This window comes from Vipera berus, assembly GCF_964194415.1.
Source record: "Vipera berus genome assembly, chromosome: 3".
NCBI classification, from domain to species: domain Eukaryota; kingdom Metazoa; phylum Chordata; class Lepidosauria; order Squamata; family Viperidae; genus Vipera; species Vipera berus.
This window is the reverse complement of record NC_138204.1, coordinates 146,038,848-146,047,764: the sequence shown is the minus strand read 5'-3', so window position 1 is coordinate 146,047,764 and position 8,917 is coordinate 146,038,848.

Below are 8,917 nucleotides of genomic sequence, written 5' to 3'. Positions count from 1 at the left end.
TTTAATTTTTTTTATTTTTATTCATTCCTTCGAGTCACAGTAATCACCAAGACTTTCTCCTTGGATATTTGAATTTTTTTCGAACAGCAATACTAACTTGTAATCGGAAGGAAATCAAGAGACAAATTAACCTATAATAGTTAGACTTTGGTCCTTTCCTTCTTTGATAATGTGATGTGCTTTAGCCTTTGAAGCTACAATCTGTACCAGTAACAGAGAATCTAAGCTAACTCATTCTGAAAAAAGGGATCTCTGCACATCTGAAATACACTTTAGTTAACACCTCCAACCTTTTAAGACTGAGCCTTCACACTGCAGTCAAATTAAATAATAAAATCCAAAGACAGAAAGAGATCCCCTTCATGGATTACTGCCTTGTCGTGGCGAAGGGGCTTGCATAATTCAATGAAGCTATGAGCTATGCCGTGCAGGGCCACCCAAGACAAAAAGGTCATAGCAGAGAGTTCTGACAAAACGTGATCCACTGGAGAAGGAAATGGCAACCCATTCCAGTATCTTTGCCATGAAAACCCTATGGACAGTTCCAAAAGGCAAAACGATATGACGCTGGAAGATGAGCCCCTCAGGTTGGAAGGCGTCCAATTTGCTACTGGGGAAGAGCAGAGGGCTAGTACTAGTAGCGCCAGAAAGAATGAAGCGACTAGGCCAAAGCCGAAAGGACGCTCAGCTGTGGATGTGTCTGGTGGTGAAAGGAAAGTCCGATGCTGTAAATATTTTTTCTCCATAGGAACCTGGAATGTAAGATCCATGAATCAAGGCAAGCTGGACGAGGTCAAACAAGAGATGACAAGACTGAACATTGACATCTTAGGTATCAGCGAGCTAAAATGGACAGGAATGGGTGAATTTAATTCAGATGACCATCAGGTATACTACTGCGGGCAAGAATCCCTCAGAAGAAATGGAGTAGCCTTCATAGTCAATAAAAGAGTAGGAAAAGCAATACTGGGATACAATCCCCAAAATGACAGAATGATCTCAGTTTGAATCCAAGGCAAATCATTCAATATCACAGTAGTCCAAGTCTATGCCCCAACCACCAGTGCTGAAGAAGATGAAATTGACCAGTTCTATGAAGCCCTACAGCACCTTATAAAACTAACACCAAAAAATGATATCCTTATCATCATGGGGGATTGGAATGCTAAAGTAGGAAGCCAAAAGATAACCGGAATAACAGGCAAGTTTGGCCTTGGAGTACAAAATGAAGCAGGGCACAGGCTGATAGAATTTTGTCAAGAGAATACAATGGTCATAGCAAACACTCTTTTCCAACAACCCAAGAGACGGCTTTACACATGGACATCACCACAGAGTCAACACAGAAATCAGATTGACTTTGTGCTCTGCAGCCAAAGATGGAGAAACTCTATAGTCAGTAAAAACAAGGTCAGGAGCTGACTGTGGCTCAGACCACGAGCTTCTCATTGCAAAGTTTAGGCTTAAATTGAATAAAGTAGGGGAAAACACTAGGCCACTCAGGTATGAATTAATTCATATACCTGTTGAATATACAGTAGAGGTGACAAATAGATTTAAGGAATTAGATCTGATAAACAAGAGTGCCTGAAGAACTATGGACAGAGGTTCGCAACATTGTACAACAGGTAGCAACCAAAACCATCCCAAAGAAAAAGAAATGCAAGAAAGCAAAATGGCTGTCTGAGGAAGCTTTGCAAATAGCTGAGGAAAGGAGGGAAGCAAAAGGCAAGGGAGAAAAAGAGATACATCCAATTGAATGCAGAATTCCAGAGAATAGCTAGAAGAGATAAGAATGCCTTCTTAAATGAACAGTGCAAAGAAATAGAAGAAAACAATAGAATAGGGAGGACCAGAGACCTTTTCAAGAAAATTGGAGAGATGAAGGGAACGTTTAATGCAAAAATGGGCATGATAAAGGACCAAAATGGCAGGGACCTAACAGAGGCAGAAGAGATTAAGAAGAGGTGGAAAAATTACACAGAAAAACTATACAAGAATGAGCTTAACGTCCCTGATAATCACAATGAGGTGGCCACTGACCTCGAGCCAGACATCCTAGAATGTGAAGTGAAGTGGGCCTTAGAAAAGCTGAGCAACAACAAAGTGAGTGGAGGTGACAGTATTTCAGCTGAGCTATTCAAAATCTTAAAAGACGATGCAGTAAAAGTGCTACACTCAATTTGCCAGCAAATTTGGAAAACTCAACAGTGGCCACAGGATTGGAAAAGATCAGTTTACATTCCAATTCCAAAGAAAGGCAGTGCCAAAGAATGTTCAAATTATCACACCATTGCACTCATTTCTCATGCTAGTAAAGTTATGCTTAAAATCCTACAAGCTAGACTCCAGCAGTATGTGGATCGAGAACTACCAGAAGTACAGGCAGGATTTCGAAGAGGCAGAGGAACTAGAGATCAAATTGCCAACATACGCTGGATCATGGAGAAAGCTAGAGAGTTCCAGAAAAACATCTACTTCTGCTTCATTGACTATGCTAAAGCCTTTGATTGTGTGGATCATAACAAACTGTGGCAAGTTCTTAAAGAGATGGGCGTACCAGACCATCTTATTTGTCTCTTGAGAAACCTATATGTGGGCCAAGAAGCAACAGTGAGAACTGGACACGGAACCACTGATTGGTTCAAAATTGGGAAAGGAGTCCGGCAAGGCTGTATACTGTCGCCCTGCCTATTTAACTTATATGCAGAGCACATCATGAGAAAGGCAGGGCTAGATGAATCAAAAGTTGGAATTAAGATTGCCGGAAGAAATATCAACAACCTAAGATATGCAGATGATACCACTCTAATGGCAGAAAGTGAAGAACTAAAGAGCCTCTTGTTGCGGGTGAAGAAGGAGAGTGCAAAACTTGGGTTGAAACTTAACATTAAGAAAACCAAGATCATGGCATCCGGCCCTCTCAATTCCTGGCAAATAGATGGGGAAGAAATGGAGGTAGTGACAGATTTTATTTTTCTGGGGTCCAAGATCACCACAGGTGGGGACTGCTGCCAAGAAAGTAAAAGATGCTTGCACCCTGCCAACAAAAGTGTGTATAGTCAAGGCTATGGTCTTCCCAGTTGCAATGTATGGCAGTGAAAGTTGGACCATAAAAAAGGCTGAGCATCAAAGAATCGAGGCCTTTGAACTATGGTGCTGGAGAAGACTCCTGCGAGTCCCTGATGAGAAGGAAGGACTCACTGGAGAAGAGCCTAATGCTGGGAAAGATTGAGGGCAAGAGAAGAAGGGGACGACAGAGAATGAGGTGGCTGGAGACTCCAGAATATGGTAGAGGACAGGAAGGCCTGGAGGAACGTTGTTCATAGGGTCGCGATGGGTCGGACACGACTTCGCAGCTAACAACAACAACAGAAAGAGATGGATAGCATTCCTGTTGAAAATAACTTGAATTTCAGATACCTGCAAATTCTTGAACACATCAGTAGAATCTCTGCAGCATGCATGTTAGCAGGCTTTCTGATACTTGCTCATCAGGCAATTAATATTTTAGGCATAGGAAGATTCAATGTTAGATGAAGCAGTACATTTTTAAAAAGAGAGGAATGTAGCCTTGACCATATTTATTTAAACCATTGTCAAACTTTTGAAGTGAGGTCTACTCCAGTTGGTTTACATAGTACAAAACTTAAAATAGTAGTAGCAGGCATACGTAACAACATAAACTTTGCATTTCAATATGAAAACAATATTATCAGCAAGTCTTAAATCTAGGTTGTCAATATAGCCCAACAATATATGATTCAATACTTCTTATGCAGTGGATCTTGGGGCCATTTGCACTATACACGGTCAGGAAGACATTTAGGGCCTGAAATGGTCACTGTCTTTTGGTTATTGAAAATATGTTTAATTTAAAAACAATCTCATAGCAGAGTCTCAGGTTTGCATTGTGATGAAACATACAGGATTACCAGGAATGACAGTAAAAAAAAAATAGCTCAGGAAATCTGATGCCTTTTAAAGACGTCTCAAAAAGTGCTACCAAACTTCTGATGTTTGGCTACCATATATTAACCTGCCTCTCCTCCTATGGTGTCAAGAAAGTACATGTGTGTAAGAAAAAGTGTGGAAGAGAGAAAGAGAAATTTCATCCAGAGAACTATGCAAAAGGCAATATGTATGTATCTAATGTATACATACATATTGCCTTATGTATCTAATCCCATGTATATTAGATTGTATAGTCCAATGAAATAAAAGAATTAAGATCTAAAACTGGGTTAGAAAAAAAGATAAAAAATAAATAGTTGACTCTAAGTATGTCTCTGGGTCCCACGGATCACTGAAAGACAAAGTTATCTTTATGGTTGATATTTTGCTCAGCAGCATGTTGGCTCTCCATTTTTCTTTTTAATTAAAAGAATCACCCAGGAACATGTTATGGGTTCATTATTACTGTAAGCAACATATTAGGGACCCAGAATATGGCAGCCATGTACCAAAATCTCCAGTAGCTATGATGACATATATTGTAATTTTTTCCGTGTCACTGAATATAAAACAACAGGTATGGAAGAAGAGATGCCAGGAAATTATTATATTTATAGGCCTGTTCAAATACTGACTAAAACTAGCCCTACAGTTTGCTTTTATTTTGCACTTTCACATTCACGTTTTCATTTACAGCAAAATAAATTAGTTATCTGTATCTGCACTCTAGTGAATGCTCAAAATTAACCTTTCAACCACAAAAATTCTCCTCCACATGGTGGTGCTCCTCTCAGCAACTACAATGTTCAAAGTGCATAAAATGAATTTTAAAAACACAGTAAACAAACAAGCAAACCACAGAAATGAAAGAGGCACCAAATACAGTCCCATATATTCTTTTATACGGAACAACCAGGGTATGGCAAGGGGGCAGTGCACGTTTGCTCAGAAATAATACCTACACTGTACCACAGCACTTATTCCAAAGTTAAGTGAGCCTAAGACTGCAATCCTAGCAGTAACAATGGAATAGAAAGAGGAAGTAATTGTTCGTTAAGGTACAGTGGTTTACAAAGCCCTACTGGTGACGTCCTCCTGCAGCAATTTTGTGTACTTTAATCAGCAGCATGGAGAAAAATATTCTCTGATTTTCCAGTTCTGCAGAGAAGCTTCCATCCGCGACCTGGAACCTTCAGCTGACAAAATAAAATGAAAATAAAACAGCAGGTAAGTGCCACTATTCTTTTTACACTTGGCATATTTTCATATACAGGCATCAATACATCTTCAGTACTACACTGAATGCAATGGGGCTTACTGCTAATTAAGTGGGTTCAGATCTGCAATCTAACCTTCTCTCGCACTATTTAGGCCGTGTATAAGCACCCCTTGTTTGGAATTATTTATGAAAAGAATTCCATTACTTCTGGACATTTACTTTTCAAATATGCACTGCAGATCCTTAGAGCAAATCTTTTAACATGCTAATTGGAATGGTTCTTTGTAAACAAGCCCAGAATTGTGCATAGTGAGCTTTCCTTCTTTTAAATCTCAGTTGCAGTTTATCTGTATGTCCGAAAGATTACTTTTTATCAGTTGAGGGTGGCAGGAGCCTAGTTGATCTGTAACTGGATGTCACAAGTCATGAGACCAGCTTAAAAATAATGTTATTTGCTAACATGGGGTATCTAGGGTTCTTTAGTTTGCTCAAGATTTGGAAACAATTGCCACAGGTTTTCTCTTTGCTGTCAGAGGGAAAACCAGTGAACTCTTAGTTGTGATTCAGTACAGCCATATGATGGGTGTGAAGATCAACTTTTCTTTGTAGGGGTTCCTAGCAGGTTTCCAAGTGTCACAAAAAGTGATGAAAATTATTTTTTGCTACACCATACCAGTTTGTAAACACAGTTTTGCATATGTTAAGCAAAGCAACAGAAGTAAACACATAATGTCAGTACCTCCTGGCTTAACAGATATAATGTTGTGAAATACCACTGCAGGATGAACCACTACACATTTCAGATCCACGATGTTCATTTATATGCAATGTGGAAGACACAAAAATCTATTCTTCAGCTTTTCTCTTTAAAGTTATCATATATAAGAAAAAAAGCCTATTGCGTGTAAAATATTTGCAGCAAAGTAAATTTTGGCTTGATTCACCTGTGAAGAGTCAAGAAATATTACACGTACCAACATTTTCAGTTTTCCTAGGATGGCCACTTAGCCACATCCAAAGCACAAATGACACAATGACAGGAAACTTCCATAAGGTTTATGAATGGTTTTATATACAACTATTAAAGACTTAGGGACATGGTGGCTCAGTGGGTTGGGACGCTGAGCTTGTCAATCAGAAGATCAGCAGTTTGGCGGGTCAAATCCCGAGTGCCGCGTAGCAGAGTGAGCACCTGTTACTCGTCCCAGCTTCTGCCAACCTAGCAGTTCAAAAGCACGTAAAAATGCAAGTAGAAAAATAGGGACCACTACGGTGGGAAGGTAACAGCGTTCCGTGCACCTTTGGCGTCTAGTCATGCCACGGAGACGTCCTCGGACAAACGCTGGCTCTTCGGCTTTGAAACGGAGATGAGCACCAGCCCCTAGAGTTGGAAACGACTAGCACGCACGTGCGGGGGAACCTTTACTTTTTACCTTTATCCAACTGAGTGATCAGTTCATGCATCATGTTCAACCAGCCTGATTTGGCTTTAACACTTTAACCATGAATGAGTTAGAGGTTACATCACATATACAGTGACTCCAGTACACAGATGTCACAATCATGTAACCTGTGTCAGTTACATCCTGATTTATGCAATGACACATGTGCAATGTGACTCTGATGTCATAAGTTTCTAACAGCATTTATTGAACGGTACATTGCATCAACCTAGCAACTGTTTGTGAACCGTGCACAGTAGCTTCATCAACAAAACACAGTTAAAATAATCTAAAGCATGACACAATATATAAATCCAGCTTTTTACATACAGTACATAAATAGATTTTCTTATTATATAATCAAAGCCCAATAAATTAGGGGACTGGAGGCTAAAACATATAAAGAACAGTTGCTGGAATTGGGTATGTCCAGTTTAATGAAAAGAAGGACCAGGGGTGACATGATAGCTGTGTTCCAATATCTCAGGAGTTGCCACAAAGAGGGAATCAAGCTATTCTCCAAAGCACCTGAAGGCAGGACAAGAAGCAACGTATGGAAACTAATCAAGGAGAGAAGCAACCTAGAACTAAGGAGAAATTTCTTGACAGTTAGAACGATTAATCAGTGGAACAAGCTGCATCCAGAAGCTGTGAATGCTTCAACACTGGAAGTTTTAAAGAAGAGACATTTCAGACAGCCATTTGTCTGAAATGGTATAGAGTTTCCTGCCTGAGCAGGGGGTTCGACTAGAAGACCTCTAAGGTCCCTTCCAACTCTGTTGTTGTTATTATAAATTGCTTAGCCTATATAAACTTTTTCTCAGAGACTTTCTTCTTTCTGGAAGAGAAAGCAAGTGCCACCTATTTTATACAGTCTCCAGCAAAATAGCTGCTTATATCACTAACTATAAGGACAATAGGGAATTGATGGGATGACCTGGCCACAAAATACCTTCTATCTAGGGAAACTTTAGAATTAAATCAGAACCTGGGGATGGAAATTATGGCTTTGGCTCAATTCTAGGTCATACTGTATGATGGCATAGTATTTCTACCATCACCTATGAACATTCTCAAATTTGCCTGATTTGAAGAACAGAAACTAACATTCACATTATATAGTCAGTCCTCTGCTTATGACCACAACTGAGCCCAAAATGTCCACTGTTAAGCAAGACAGTTGTTAATGTGAATCACTGCACTTGTTTAGTAACACAGTTGTTAAGTGAATCTGGCTTCTCCATTGAATTTGCCTGTCAGAAGGTTGCAAGAAGGATCACATGACCTGAGGACACCGCAATCATCATATATATATGAACCAGTTGCCAAGTGTCTGAATTTTGATCACCTGACCACTGGGGATGCTGCAACTGGCACATGAAAAAGTCATTTTTTTCACTGCTGTTGTAACCTTGAACAGCCGCTAAACAAATGGTTGTAAGTTAAGGACTGCCTGTATTGTAATATACAAACTGAGTTAGCTGTAGGGTGGTGACTCATAGATAGTCCTCAATTTACAAGAGTTTGTTTAGTAAGTGTTCAGTTACAATGGCACTGAAAAAATGACTTTATGACCATTTTTCACACTTTGCACGACCTTTGTAGCATCTTCATGATCAAAATTTGAGACGCCTGACAACAGATTCATGTTTATGATGCTTGCAGTGTCCCAGGGTCACGTGGTCCCCTTGTGACCTTCTGACAAGCAATGGGCATGTGCGGGGGAACCTTTACTTTGGGGAAGCCAGATACACTTAAAAACTGTGTTATTAATTTAACTACTGCAGTGATTCACTTACCAATTGTGGCAAAAAGGTTGTAAAATGGAGCAAAGCTCATTTAAACAACTGCCTCACTTACCAACAGAAATTTTGGGCTCAACTGTGGTCATGAGGACCACCTGTATTGTACTCCCAGGAACTCCCAAGACAAATGGAAAAAGGGAGGACATGGACCAGCATGGCACTTTCTCATTATCAACCTACCTTCAGCATTTAGTGCTGCAAGCTAATATGTGTATGTCTGAATTAGTGTTAATCTCTCAATTCAGTCACTGACTAAACCATGGGGGGGGGGGAAAGAGGGAAGGTGCAAGCAATGAGAAAAAATTGATTTGTTCAAGGAAAACTGCTGTAGGTAACCTACCATATGCCAGATATTTTTAGACTACTCCCCCCCCCACCTTTGCTATAGGCCATGAAGGGATTGGAAGTCCAAAACATCTGGAAAGCATCAGGTTGCCTGCTGCTGATATAGCATACAATATTTTGAAAGGAGGTGGATTAAGGAGGGTTATGCATGC